Source organism: Topomyia yanbarensis, chromosome 2, assembly GCF_030247195.1.
Source record: "Topomyia yanbarensis strain Yona2022 chromosome 2, ASM3024719v1, whole genome shotgun sequence".
Classification (NCBI taxonomy): domain Eukaryota; kingdom Metazoa; phylum Arthropoda; class Insecta; order Diptera; family Culicidae; genus Topomyia; species Topomyia yanbarensis.
Window position 1 is genome coordinate 232,432,765 of NC_080671.1, and position 16,382 is coordinate 232,449,146.

Sequence of the window (16,382 nt, forward strand, 5' to 3'; positions counted from 1 at the left end):
CCTACATACATACATACATACATACATACATACATACATACATACATACATACATACATACATACATACATACATACATACATACATACATACATACATACATACATACATACATACATACATACATACATACATACATACATACACACATACATACACACATTCATACAAACAGATATTTTGCGATCTCGGCGAACTGAGTCGAATGTTATACGAGACTCGGCCCTCCGGGCCTCGGTTGGAAACTCGGTTTTTGGAGCAATTGCATAACCTTTCTATATGAGAAAGGCAAAAGAATAATATTTAATTAGCTTAATAAGCATGAGTTCAATGTTATCGTCATGTGATTATAATTTGGAAAGGTTAGTGGAATGGGTTTGAACATGTAGGGTATGGGGGGTTAGTAGAGTGGGAGTGGAGGATGCGTCAGAAATCCTTCATCTTATTTCGGTATACGGGGTGGATGAAGGAAATGCGGGCGTGAGGGTGGTCCAAGAGGAGGGGAGTGATGAAGGAGGGAGGTGTAAGGGCAAGGCGGGGGGGAGGGGCGGCGACGCAATACTCAACTGCATATTTTGCCTTCCATTTGAGACTTGGTTTGAGAAAATCGGCTCAGTCATCACCGATGAACCGATGTGATTTTAATTGTGGAATATGCCCGGAATTCCGGACTTCCGGAATCGTCGATAGTGGACAATATATTCAAAGAATGTTTGATTGGCAATCAGTGATCTAGATCTGCGATTAGAAGTTATTTGGTGACCATTTCAATAGTTTTTAGCCTCTGAGGTATTACGATTGTTCCGATTTATATGGGAAATTCCAGTGTATCCTTACTAACACCCCTGTAACTCCGGAAGCAAGAGTCAGAACCGAATGAAATTCAGCAGCAGTCAATGGCATTACTGTATCTTTCATTTGAAATCAAGTTTGTAAAAATCGGTAGAGAATTCGTTGTGGAATGGGTGTGATATTAGCTTAGGAACTTAGCGGGTTCCCCGGGGGCGTCATGAACCGTCATTGGTGGCCAATGTGGTCAAAGCTGCTTTGATTGATCATTAGTGATCCAGACACGTAAACTAGAGTAATGTTACATCAATTTTAATATGTTTTACATCATTTGAACATCATGGTGGTACCAGTTTATATGGGAATTTACTGTATGACCGCACTCTTCAACCCGTAACTCCGGAACCGGAAGTCGGATCAACTAAAAATTCAATAGCAGCTTATAGGAGCGTTATACCTTTCAGATGAAACTAACTGTGTATGTGTGTGTGTGTCATTTAAACTCACACAATTTTCTCAGAGATGGCTGAACCGATTTTCGCAAACTTAGTTTCATCTGAAAGGTATAATGCTCCCATAAGCTGCTATTGAATTTTTAGTTGATCCGACTTCCGGTTCCGGAGTTACGGGTTGAAGAGTGCGGTCACACAGCAAATTCCCATATAAACTGGTACCACCATGATGTTCAAATGATGTAAAACATATTAAAATTGATGTAACATTACTCTAGTTTGCGGGTCTGGATCACTAATGATCAATCAAAGCAGCTTTGACCACATTTGCCACCTATGACGGTTCATGACGCCCCCGTGGAACCCGCCAAGTTCCTAAGCTAACATCACACCCATTCCCCAACGAATTCTCTACCGATTTTTACAAACTTGATTTCAAATGAAAGATACAGTAATGCCATTGACTGCTGCTGAATTTCATTCTGTTCTGACTCTTGCTTCCGGAGTTACAGGGGTGTTAGTAAGGATACACTGGAATTTCCCATATAAATCGGTACAATCGTAATACCTCAGAGGCTAAAAACTATTGAAATGGTCACCAAATTACTTCTAATCGCAGATCTAGATCACTGATTGCCAATCAAACATTCTTTGAATATATTGTCCACTATCGACGATTCCGGAAGTCCGGAATTCCGGGCATATTCCACAATTAAAGTCAAATCGATTCTTCGGTGAACCGATTTTCGCAAACCAAGTCTCAAATGGAAGGCAAAATATGCAGTTGAGTATTGCGTCGCCTCCCCCCCCCCCCCCCCCCCCGTCTTGCCCTTACACCTCCCTCCTTCATCACTCCCCTCCCCTTGGACCACCCTCACGCCCGCATTTCCTTCATCCATCCCGTATACCGAAATAAGATGAAGGATTTCTGACGCATCCTCCACTCCCACTCTACTAACCCCCCATACCCTACATGTTCAAACCCATTCCACTAACCTTTCCAAATTATAATCACATGAACATAACATTGAACTCATGCTTATTAAGCTAATTAAATATTATTCTTTTGCCTTTCTCATATATGCAATTGCTTCAAAAACCGATTTTCTAACCGAGGCCCGGAGGGCCGAGTCTCGTATAACATTCGACTCAGTTCGCCGAGATCGCAAAATATCTGTGTGTATGTATGTGTGTATGTATATGTGTATGTATGTATGTATGTATGTATGTATGTATGTATGTATGTATGTATGTATGTATGTATGTATGTATGTATGTATGTATGTATGTATGTATGTATGTATGTATGTATGTATGTATGTATGTATGTATGTATGTATGTATGTATGTATGTATGTATGTATTTATGTATGTATGTATGTATGTATATATGTATGTATGTATGTATGTATGTATGTATGTATGTATGTATGAATAAACGTTATGCCTATTGATTTTACACATAGATTATTAGTGCAATTAACTCATGAGGCATTAAATGAGTATACTTAATTTGTACATGCACATATAACTAATGGTGTATTGACATAAACCCTATTCTATACAATATGCACATATACTTATGTGTGTGCATACATAGTTTATACAGTTGACACATAGAAGGAATGTGTGCGCGTGATAACAATAGCATTTCTTCTTCATATGAATTTTAAGCGGTTTGAAGCAAATAGAATTAACGTTTGGATTTTTTTCAGTGTATGTATGTATGTATGTATGTATGTATGTATGTATGTATGTATGTATGTATGTATGTATGTATGTATGTATGTATGTATGTATGTATGTATGTATGTATGTATGTATGTATGTATGTATGTATGTATGTATGTATGTATGTATGTATGTATGTATGTATGTATGTATGTATGTATGTATGTATGTATGTATGTATGTATGTATGTATGTATGTATGTATGTATGTATGTATGTATGTATGTATGTATGTATGTATGTATGTATGTATGTATGTATGTATGTATGTATGTATGTATGTATGTATGTATGTATGTATGTATGTATGTATGTATGTATGTATGTATGTATGTACGTATGTATGTATGTATGTATGTATGTGTGTATGTGTGTATGTGCGGATTTGTTAACAAAATGTACACATCGGTTTCTCGGAGATGGCTGAACCGATTTTTACAAACTAAGATTCAAACGAAAGGTATAATATTCCCATAGGTTGCTATTGAATTTCATTTTCAACTGACATCTTGATCCGGATTACGAGTTGAAGAGTATGGTTACAAAACAAAATTTGTTGATTTGTCCACATCGGTTTCTCGGAATTTTCTGAACCGATTTTGACAAACTTGATTTTAAATGAAAGGTCCATCAGCTGCTGTTGAATTTTGTGTGGATCCGAGTTCTGGTTCCTGAATTACAGGGTGATACGTACGATCACGCAGCAAATCCCGATTCTAACGAATTCTGCGATGAATTGGTGAGGTGATTTTTTTCCAAAATATAAACACAACTGTTGAATTTGTAGATCTAGGTCACCAACAGTCATTCAAAGTCTCTTTGGCCACACTGGCCACCATCGACGGATCCGGAAGCATCCAAATTCAGAATAACGGTTATAGCTTAGTATGCACCTCTTGCGAAATGAGGTCGCGAAATATTTTTCCTTCTTCCGTGCGGAATTTTGACATTTGCTCGCGAAAACTAGTCTGTGTGTTTGCTGTTAGATGTGGCTTTTGATAACTGGAAAACGACATCAGCTGTTGTTTATTTCTTTTTTATATTTCTGTTGTCATTTAAATGTTTTAAATGATGTATTTTATTAATTCATCACGGATGTGTATGAAATCGGTAACAATTGTAAACCTATTTGCCATTCATGAAGCTCTCAGGGAAGTGACGTACTCAGCGTGAATCATATTTCGAGCATGATTAATCATAATGCTTATTTGTGACGGTTCCGAATGTCTCGGGGAAGTTCAGTCTGATCAATTTAGACAGCACAATTCCTGCAATCGAAAATTTAAATCATTGGCTGGCCATTTTCTATCTAAATTGGCTGCTTCTACCGGTTCTAGAAGACCCAGGGAAATGATCGAAATTCGCTCAAACAATTGGCTGCTTCTACCGGTTCTAGAAGACCCAGGGAAATGATCGAAATTCGCTCAAACCAAATCTATTGTAATTGTCCGAATCGTAACTCTAAGTCGGCGTTTGATCATTAAGAAGCAAATCTGATTGCCTTGGCCGCCTTTACCGCTTTCACAAGTCTCGGGGAAACTACCTATCGAAGCACGTTTCGGAATCCGGAAATATAACGCAAGTATAACAACCGACTCCGACTCAATCGGTTTCAGGTCGAACCGAACCCTAGGCTTTAAACTTTGACTGACGTTAAAAATCGATTATGATAACAATGGCTACTACTAAAGGTTCTGGAAGTCTCAGGGAATGCTACCAATAATCAGTACGGATACAAACCTATTTTTGGTATAACAATTGTGAGAATCGTAATTCAAATTTATTGCCATAAGTAATTCGTGGTAATTCTTATTGCATGAATCACTAGAGAGGTTTAAGGAATTGCGCATATTGCTACTACTTGTATTACTGCCGCAAGAAGCATAATTGTCCCATGTGTATAGGGATTCCCAAGGCACATGGGACAGTTTTGCTTCTAGCGGCAGAATACCTCACACAAAAAATGCTGTTCAAGTCTGATATTACACCGAAAGTTAGACGAATTAACTGAATTCTAATTTGATAGTCAGATTGACCCTGTATGTAAATTATGGAAAAGATGTTATGAGCCTTTTACAATCAGTCATAATACAATAATACGTTAAAATCCATTTAAAACGAGTGTATTGCTACTTTTCAATCAGTTAGGTCCTTTCATAATCAGTTCGGTCATAAAAATCAATTAGGCCCTTTTATAAAATGTTGTAAAATCGCTATCAAAATTCTTCATAATCAAATGTTGCGTTATGTACGTGCTCGGGTAGATATTTGTTAATGGAAAACATGAAATTTCAATTTGTTACATTTTGCAGTTAGGCCCTTTTCAAATGTTTGAATAGAACTGGGTAGAGATAAATTGTAATTGTAAATTTATTAGCTTACGATACCCTGTTGGTTACATTTGTATACCTTATGTCAGGTCAAGGAAGAAAAAAAAATTAAAAAATATAATAAAATTATAAATTCAGAATCAAAACAAGTATGACCCAAAAAAGCTCCTACGCCTTTCACCAGTAGCTGGTCGAAAACACTTTACAGTGCGATCTTTTTAATTTCGTCCGAGTTCTCCGCGTCTAGCAACTGAATCTTTTTCCGGAAGTGTTTTTCGATTGATCTGCAAATCATCATGCTTCGATCACTGCCCACTAGGTTGATGGTGATTCCGTTCTGTTAAAGAAGTGAGAAGAAATACAATCTATAGGATCACAAGAATGAGTCACACTTACCGAATCTACCGGTGCGTCTAATTCGATGTAGATACGTTTCGCAATCGGCTCGTCCCTGCTAATCCATCGGCAGGTCGAAGTTGACGACAATGGTCACCTGTTCGACGTCGATACCTAAGACGAAAGAATCTCTCCGTAACCTGGTGCTGTAGCTAGGATCAAGTGGTGGAACTTACCCCTGGACAAAACGTTCGTTCCTACCGTTGCTCCACCGTTAGATCACCGGACAGTACCGCTACCGAGTGACCATCCTGAGACATCCAGCCGGTCAACCAACCGGCCGTTTTGCGTACTTGTTTTGATCGATTAACAGTTCTGAAAATAAGTTTACTTGGAGTTTACAACTAACCTATACATCATATGACAGAAAATGATCGCTTGTCCGACGGTAATCACACAATTTCTCGTCCTGGTTGCGGAACTTGACGTAGTACTGTTTGATGTTATCGAGTGATTCTTGCTCCCGCGCCTGCCGAATAACGATCGGATTGGGTACGATGTACTCGGCAAACTCCATCACCTCGCGCTCGTACGTGGCCAAGAAGAACACCGACCATAACACCCGCCTCGTCCAGTACAAAAAGGGAAAACTAGGTCGTACGTCCTGAACTTTATACCCCAGTCCGTTAGCTTGCCGGGTGTTCCGATGATGATATGATTAGTCAGCTTCGCCCCTTTGACGGTCTCCTCACCGCGAACGGCGTAAGGAAGTTTGACTTCCGGACAAAACTTTGCCATTTTGGCAGCTACTTCCCCCTTCTGAATTGGCAGCTCATACGTGGGGGAAAGGCAAATAACCTGCAGATAGTTTTTTAACTGATGGACTCAACCGAGCATTGCCAGCACGAAGGCAGCGGTTTTTCCTGTTCCCGACTGACTCTGGGCGATTATATTCCGTGGCGGACCGGCCAACAGAGTAGGTAGAGCCATCTCCTGAATCTTGGAAGGGGCGTTGAAACCCATCGCATAGACTCCCTGAAGTAATTCCGGCTTCACGTGCAAAGCTTCGAAAGTTTGAACCAACCAACCGGCGAAGAAGAATCCTTCCGCTGCACCTTCAGATCCAGCTTTGATTCTACTAGACCTTAGCGAACATCTTTCATTAGCAAACTTGCATCGGCCGGGCTAAAAGATTAGTTACGGATAATTTTAAAGCTGATACTAAATATTTCGGGAGAAAATTTAGAATAGAACGTAAGCAACAATGAGATTCTCTTTGGGGTCTGTCTCTTCTGTTTGTTACTCGGTCGTTTCAATATTCAGTACTCAACTCTTTGCCTAATATTTTAGTAAAAACCATCGGCTATGTACTGGAAAATTAGTGCAAAGTGCTATAGTGACGTCATAATCAAAAGAGAAAATAAACAAAGAGAGGCTGTCAATGTTCCTTATGTCCTAATCAAAATTTTCTGCAGATTTCGACTTAAGCGCGATTCAGACGATACATCAGCTTCCGTCAACGTCAACGGAACGTCACCGTTCCGTCAGGATAAGTTAAATACTTTTCTCTTGCGTCCGTTCACACATGCCGTACGTCAAAACGTTCCGTGCCGTTGATGTTGTGTGTGAATGCCTCCATTTAACTGCATGTAACTTATCCTGACGGAACGGTGACGTTCCGTTGACGTTGACGGAAGCTGATGTATCGTCTGAATCGTCCTTTACTTGAATGCCTCTGCATCTTCCGCGGAGGAAGGTGTTTCTCCATTTTCTCTTGCAGCTTGTTTTTCTTCAGGAGCTGCTAGAGTCAGAATTTCCGTAGCTACCGAACTCCAAACATCAGGTGCAGCTTTGGTTCTACTGCCGGTGGACTAGGTTTTTCCGCATTCTCTTTCTCTGGACTGCTAGCCGCCGGCTCTGAATCCTTATCCTTGGTGATATGTACTCAGTTCGCTAACCTATTTGTATTGAAAAGAAAAATTCAAATCCCATCCCAATGATCGCTTCAAAAATAGGTTATAACAAAAAACACTTACCGTGTGCAGAAATTTCTTGATCCGTCGTCTTTTTGACCCAGTTATCGGCAGCGCTTGCCATCGTTTCGATCGGGTATTAAAATTCAATAGCAAGGTACAAAGTATGGGAAATCGTCCTGAATCAGCACGGGTACTGTCCCTCGGGTGGTTTATTCCTTGCAATCCGCTGAAATTTTGACCAGAGCGACCTTGCGGAAAAACGATGCCTTCTTTTGCCTGCTCACTTCCCTGCCATGAAACCAATGATGAGCGCTTATTCCAAACGGTTAGCCGATTGAACATGACGTGCCATTATGTTTGTCCTGTGAATTGATAAGGACATCTAGATATGCAAAGGAATGTTTGGAGGAGGGATGCTACTGGTAAATACATACCGAAAGAGAAAGTCCTTTCCGAGCATCTTGATGTTGTGTTTTCTGTTGGCCCATTATCACTGCGTTCTCTTGCTGGGTGATTACCATGTTGTTGGTGTTCGATCTGAAAAAATCATAATAAAAAAATATCCGTAAATGAGTGAACTCGAGCTTTTTAAAGAAGAATAGGGTATTACATTACAATGTACTTAACACGGTACTGATCCTTTCGAAATAAAAAAGGTAATAAAAATGTCTCACCTTGCCGCACCAACTGAATAAAAAAGTCCTGCACACCGCATGGTACAGTATAGTATGGTGCTGCTACTGTGTTTGAATGTGTTGTTGCTATCTTTTTTGCAGTTGGTCAATGGTCTTCTACATTTGGCTTGGATCTATTGCACTAATTGCGGTTGCTGACCAGGTTGTAGCGTCGGTTGAACGTTATTGCTACCGACCTTTAGGATGATGGTCATGGTCTGGAAGAAATCTTAATTTTCTGATGTTGTGGTTGAAGGTGGTTCTGCTGCTGAGCTTGCTGTGAAATGTTGGCGATAAGCACTCGAATAGTGATTGCTTGCTGCTGCTGGAATGGAATCACGAGTACTGTGGAGGCAGTGATATTTTCATGCAAGGAACTGGTAGGAACCAAGGCTGGAATATGACGTTTGTTCTTGAATCCGATTTCTCTAAATCAGGAAGGCAACCGCTGGTAAAAATAGTGGCAGACAAGTTTTAAGGCAGAATGTGCCGATGAAATGTTTTCCGATGTGTCCATCATTCGTAAACTCCTGTTGTTCGTTTGAGCAGTAATTGCTATGTGGTCCTTTTTTGAGGGGTTGTTGGCTGTTGCTGGATTTGGAGTTGTTGGTACTGCTGCGGTTGTATCGATTTAATGTTGGTTGGCTGATTGCCAGATCCAGGATGTTGAGACAAGATTAGTTGAGCTGATTTGCTTTGTTCGGGTGTGCTGCAAATAATACTATTTAAATTTAATTGTTTAAAACTAGAAACAATCACACTTCCAGTAATATTTTTAAACTTACCATTCAAATTCGAAATATTGAATTTCTAAACTACGAAATTTTGACAGGTTGCGATGAAAAAAATACAAAAAAATACCAATCTTGTGTTTTCTTATATTTTTTCATTGCAACCTGTCAAAATTTCGCGAGCCTCCGTGCGAAATAATACCGATGACCATTATTTCGCAAGGAAAAAGTTTGCCTTGGTGACAGCGCATAGAAAGCAGCGCTGCCTCGCGGAACTATTATGAAACTTATCGTTTGTCGAACCGTGTCTCGGCTAACTGCATTTTTCGTTATCGTTTTCGCGAGAGCTGCGTACCGCTTACGAAATGGAAACGAAAAATTTTTTCGCGAGCATTTCGCGACGTTTTTTATGCATAGGTTTTGTATAGGAAATTTCATTTCGCAAGAGGTGCATACTTAGCTTATATTGGTTTTTCGAAAATGGCTAGAACGATTTGATCAACTTAGTCTCAAATGAAAGGTGTTGCGTCCCCGGAAACTGATATTAAATTCCATCTCCATCCGACTTCCAGCTCCGGAGTTACGGGTTGTGGAGTGCGAACACATAGAAAACTCCGATTTAAACCGATACCTCGATGAATGCAAAAAGGTGCTCTTGTATATACTTACCAAGTGTAATAAGAATGAAAGACATTTCCATAATGTTATATTGTACGAACCAGTTATTAAATCATAGTTTGGAGAAATGAGAAAGGCACAATTGCACCTATAGGTGGATTAAAACAGGTTTTTTTTAATCGATTTGAAGTTTATACTTTACTCAAATTTCCAACGCGACTGAGAACTACCCAGGTAACCAACAAGCATTAGTGTATGCAGTAAAGTAGCGTAAAATTTGCATTCTGGATGCTTCTTGCAGTATGCTGGCATTCGTTATGCATAACTGTTGTTAATCAGCATTTGAAAATCTGTTTAAAAACTTCTTGCCAGTAAACAGCATTCTGAATGCACAACAGTAGTAACAAAGCATTTTCATAGCACAGCAGTAATGTAGCCGTATATTTTGCCAAAAGCGACTTTTAAATAGCATTTAAAACGACTTAAGTGCTTATCAAGTAGCCGTTAAGACGCATTCAGCATGCTTATTGGTTACCTGGGTAAGAAATCGACGCTTTTTCTTGAAAAGGGCGATACTAGCAGTGATACCATTCAAAGAAAATCAACAGTGAATATTTCCAGACTTGGTTTTATTTCCTATTTAAGAACTATTGTGTTTTTTACATCCTAGATTGCATGATTCAGTGATCGAAACCTAAAACTTCATAAAGCATTTGAAATTATTAAATTAAAATTTGTTTTTGCTATTGAAATTGACAAAATGATAGTATCACCCCTTTGGCGATTGTTTACTTTTTCGGTCCCACCTATCAGCATTGAAGTATCGCCCTTACGTTTTTACATTTCTTACAGAAATGTATAGGATTCGCTCAAACTTTGACAACTTTTTCCGAGGCCCGGAGGGCCGAGTCTCATATACCAATCGACTCAGCTCGACAAATTGAGACAATGTCTGTATGTGTGTGTGTGTGTGTGCATGTATGTATGTATGTACAAAATGTCATGTAATTATCTCAGCAATGGCTGAACCGATCTTAATGAAATTAGTTTCAAATGAAAGGCCTAACGTTGCCATTTGACACTATTATTTTTGATTTTCGATATGTTGTTTATTTTCTGAGATATGAACGATTTTGTCAAAACACAGCAGGTTTTTTGCAAATAACTTTCGAACAATACAATATTGTCCCACACTGCACATAAATAGAAAGCTTGTAAAAATACCTTTCTAACAAGCTGTAGATTGTCTAAATCCGTGCACGAGCGGCGGAGATATTAGACATTTTTTACTTTTAGTCCTCGCTTACCAATTTCCACTAATTAAAAATGAGTTTCATACAGAGCATTGCATTACTGGTGTTTTAGGGGCAAAACTAAACCGATTTTGAATATCGGGGTATGAAAACACATCTACGTGATTCAAGGAATTCGATGTTGAGAACATTTTGTGAATTACCTTTATAAAAAATGAACTATTTCTCAAAAATCAATATATAAGTACACTTCAAAGACAAAATAATTGTGTTGATAAAGAAACAGTGAGTTCTAGAATTTATTCCTTGGATTAGGCATTGCGTTCAATCATGAGGTAAATATTGGATGGTATATCAATACACAGATCAACAAGTAATTCACCTAGTAGTGAGATAAAAGATTTCTAATATAATTATACTTGTGGCGTCACCGAAAGCAACTGTATGTTTGAAGTCCAAAAATCTAGCGAAAATTTAGCTCTTTTGCAAGATTTAGGTTATACTGGTTATGGCGCAAAAATTACTACTTACATTATTAATGATAAGAATGTAAGAATCAATATATCATAATAATATGCCTATAAAAATAATGTCACTGCATTAACCATCATTTGCCATTCCTCACACGCCCCTTATCTCTCTCTCTCTCTCTCTCTCTCTCTCTCTCTCTCTCTCTCTCTCTCCTCTCTCTCTCTCTCTCTCTCTCTCTCTCTCTCTCTCTCTCTCTTTCTCTCTCTGTCTCTCTTCTATCGCATCTATCTAGCTATTTCTGTATACAATAATATATAATACATATATGTATTTCTAAGTTGTGTGATAAGATCTTCTGCCAATCTGAAATATTTATTAATTGTAATTGCGAAGGTTTGAGAAAACAAAACTATTTTTTGTCTGCTGCTACATCAACTCAACTTTAATTCAATTGTATTCAAAGCCTGTATCTACATTATAATGAAGGAAATTCATGGCTATATCAGAAAAATATTTGGCTTAACTGGGTAATATGAAAGTTTGACGATGGAAATTTTCAAAAGAGACATTCCACGTGCGATATTTAAACTATTCGTATCTCTATTGAATTTTGAATGAAATATATGCTCAAAGACTGAAAGCTGAAGCCAGCAGGATTGGAATTGCCATCAACGTTTCGAAGACAAAATACATGAGAGGAAGAGGTTCTAGAGACGACAATGTGAACCTCACACCCGAGTTCGGATTGACGGTGACGAAATCGAGATAGTCGACGAATTAATGTATTTGGATTCACTGGCAACCGACGACAATGATAACAGCAGTGAAATACAGAGACGGATCTTAGTGGGAAATCGTGCCTACTTTGGACTCTAGAGGACACTCCGGTCGAACAAAATTCGCCGCCGCACGAAGTTGATTATCTTCAAGACGCTGATTAGATCGGTGGAGGACCAACGCGCCCTTGGAGTTTTCGAACGAAAGGTGTTGCGTACCATCTATGGTGGCGTGCAGATGGAAGACGGAACGTGGCGCAGACGAATGAACCATGAGTTGTATCAGCTGCACATTCGTTGTATTGGTACGAACTTTCATGAAAAATAACGGATCAAAGACCAAAAATATCCACAAATTAGATCCAGGAAAAGAAGTCTCCCAAAGTACCCACTATCGATGGGGGATGCAACTACAATGTGTCTTCTAACTCATCGTCGTCCATATTTGGATATACTGAGTAGTTTGAACCATTTCTTTTTCACAATATTGGTCTGTATAGGACTCATTTATCCATATTTCCTGCACGAGAATTCCGAACGAAACAATACAAACACGGCTTTTATGCAATCGACATAGCCTAGACATTTCACACTATTTACTTTAAATAAAAACTTTGAAATATCTACCTGTCTCATTCACGAATCGTATTCTCCCTCTGTCGTTCTCTGTTCAAGGGGCTTGAAAGCACATGTGACCTTGTCTCACTTTACTATATTCAATTGCGCGTTAAAATACTGGACCAGTAAATTATGTTCTGCACATAAATCTTTTTTCGGGAATATGTGACCAAAAAGTAAACTTCGAATTCGTCAAGTAAAGAAGCATGAAAACAAAAAGAATAAAACCAAAAAAAGATGGAAGCCCTAGAAAGTTCATTGCATATTTATTAGTCTTTTCTCAGAAGATGGGCTTTTCAAAAACATTTCAAAACTTTCTGATGCAATGGTTTTAAAATTCGTACAATCCGGTTTATTCATTTTCTTTATTCAAAAATGTTTTTGGCTTCAAATATATGACCATTTCATTATAATTAATTATTTCATTTTGCATTTATTCGTTTTGTTCATCTGCATTCATTTTACTTATTTTATTCGTTTCATTCTTTGGAATCACTCTGATCAGTTTATTCTTTTTGTGCATTTTACTCATATCATTCATTGTTTTCATTGTATGCATTTTATTAATTTTTTTCAGTTTATTCATTTTGTTCAGTTTCTCCATTTTAATAATTTGACTACTTTTTCATTTTTACTTTTTTTTAATCATTTCATCCAAATAATTTATTTGATTCAATTTATTTCTTTATATTAATTTTTAACCTTTTACTGTTGTTCAATTTTTCATTTTAATCAATGCATTTAATTCTACTCATTTTCTTCTTTTTATTCATTTTATCACTTCAGCTCATTTTGTTTATTTGATTCGTTTGTTTTATTTATGCATTTCATTTATTTTTTACTTTATTCATTTTGTTCATCCATTCTTTTTATTTATTTGATCCATTTCATTAATTTGATTCATTGTATTCACTGGATGAATTAAATCAATTTGATTCATTCAATTCATTTGATTCATTTAATTAATTTGATTCATGTGATTCATGTAATTCATGTGATTCATTTGATTCATTTGATTTATTTGATTGATTTGATTCATTTGATTGATTTGATTCATTTCATTCATTTGATTCATTTGATTGATTTGATTCATTTGATTTATTTGATTCATTTGATTGATTTGATTCATTTGATTTATCTGATTCATTTTATTCATATCTTTAATTTTATGCATTTCATGTTCAGTCATTCGTTTTATTTCATTTAATTTGTTAGTATGAGTCAATTTATTCTATTATTCTTAAATATAATCTTAATTTTTATGTAATAACCTAATCTAATTTGATTCGTGTATATTATAATTTTGATTTCCATTAATTTTTCTACTCATTTTATGAATTTAAAAACCTATTGTTTCATTTTTTGTTTTACTTTTTTATTTCGGTCGTTTTGTTGATTTCTATAATTTATTCAGTTTATTCGAGATTTTATTCGTGCAAGACTAGAAACTGTTTTCATCCCACCTCTAGTTGGGTGCCTACTTCTCGTGAGTTCTGCAAACTAATCCAATAGTGAAATGTGTAAGAAATGTCTCATCTCACTGCTAGGTGGATTAAATCGGTTTTTACAATAACTACCGTTCTACACCACCGATTTCGTCCGTGTTTTTTCAGTAGCAATCATTGTTACTATTTACAGATGGTATCAGCTTGATAATTCTAAAAAAATACGAAAATAACAGTTTCGCCTCTAAATTGCTAGCAAAAAAGTATCGCCCTGTTTGTTTGCATGGAGCGTGGGGGGCAAAACTTTAAATAAACAAACAAAAATACAGTTTCGCCCGTTGTATTTTTTGCTGTAGTTTAAGAAAGCAATATCGTAGAATCCAAATTTTTAGGTTAATTTGTTGCGTTTCAAAGCCCTCATTCGCATGTATGAAAAAAGCCTTATGTTAACATTTGTAAGTATCGCCCTTTTCACAAAAAAGCATTGAAATGAAATCGCAGCTCCTGATATCACGCTATCTCTGAAGTGCATGCGTGTATAGTTCCAAATTTTACTTCGACTTCGACTTTTTCTAAAGGTGACTTCCCAGTAGTATGCTTGATTGGAATTATTATTGCTAATCCTAATGCCAAAGAACAAATAAAAACCTCTCGAAAACGAACCGTTTGGGAAAATCATCATCATTACTGGAATTTTCATTTTCACGAAACTTTTCGATAACCTTCCGTCACTTGCGTTAATGCACAGTGCTCTGAAAATCTAGCGAAATCGTCTTAGGGCACCAGGGGGTCTAATTCAGAGCTATCTGCGCGGCGAGTTAAATCTGTAAAGAATACTAAAAATTAATTTCTATTCCATAATTTTCAGTTCAGCTATTCGAGAGATCGTGCTCATCGCAAGCCATGAAAAATCACTTACGTATCACTGCGTTGTGAAGTGATGGTCACTATTTATTAAAAAATCACGGTTAAATAAAAAATAAAACCATTAAAAAATTTCTAATAGTTTATAATTTTCACAAACTTGTTAGGAATAATTTTTTAATAAGCTTTCGTAATATTGTGTAAGAAAAAAGCTGAAAATTTCAGTATTTTCTCTATCTGCAACATATAAACCCTTAAGTATACCAATTAATTTGTATACGAATTGGAATAGGTTCGCCAAATTTTGGAAGAAGTCTATAAAATAACCCCTTGAAAACTACCTAAAAATTGTTGTAGTTCGATGCAATAAAAAATCCCCAAAAATGAAATGTACCTATTAATGTGAAACACAGTGAATAAAACATACAATAAAGACCCATTTTTATCAATCTCATTGTGTATTTTAGGCTGCCAAAATGGGGACATTGACTAAATCGGGCAATTTTTTTTCTTTATGATAAACTGAAAAATATTCTTCCCGTCCCTTGAAGTAGTCTGATAACTATTTCTGATTATGATGAACTTTTTTTGCATATTTCCATCTTCATGATAAGGAAAACATGCTCAAGAAAGGATTTACTCGGATTCAGTCTTGTTCGTCTGCTAGAGCCCATCAAACATATGTTCATATTTGGCTGATAAAATCGGGATTTCAATGTAATATAATAGATATTCAGCATTCGAAGAAGTTTCTTGTGAACGAGTGTAGAACGACTTTGTTTCTACTTACTTGAAGTCAGCGGCGTAGCCAGAAATTCGGTTTGGTGAAAATCGATCATACTGTCCAAACGGCATAATTCCGAAACCGTAATTTTTGAAGTTTTAAAATTATGCAGAATTAATTTTTCAGAAAATAGTAACAGAGTTTGTGTCTTTAGCGAATTTGTTGAGACTTTATTGTAGTCATGAATATTAACCTGAGAGAATTCACCATAAATACTTCTTGGACGATATACCACAGACTAACAGACATAACACTATGAGGAAATTTCCTCAAAAAACATCGATCCGACAATTTTCCCAGAACACTAGCTCCACCTTTTATTCACAGTCCCAAACACTCATTTACTGGTGGGTTACCCCTCAGGTTTGGGAACAATTTTTCACTAATGGTCTATCCCATATGCTTGTTCATATGTCAGAGGCGCCATAATTTCAAATGTGGCCACAGTCCCAACTACAAATATATTTAAAACGACCGTTAAAGCAGGCGAAGCTTTGTTTTTGAGTGTTATGTCTGTTAGTCTGTGGATATACC

The 16,382-nt window shown here is 37.1% G+C and overlaps 1 pseudogene; it reads right to left on the reverse strand.

Moving 5' to 3' along the window:
* Positions 1–5,324: 5,324 nt before the first annotated feature.
* Positions 5,325–7,956, reverse strand: LOC131680120 (DEAD-box helicase Dbp80-like; annotated as a pseudogene).
* Between the last annotated feature and the right edge of the window lie 8,426 nt (positions 7,957–16,382).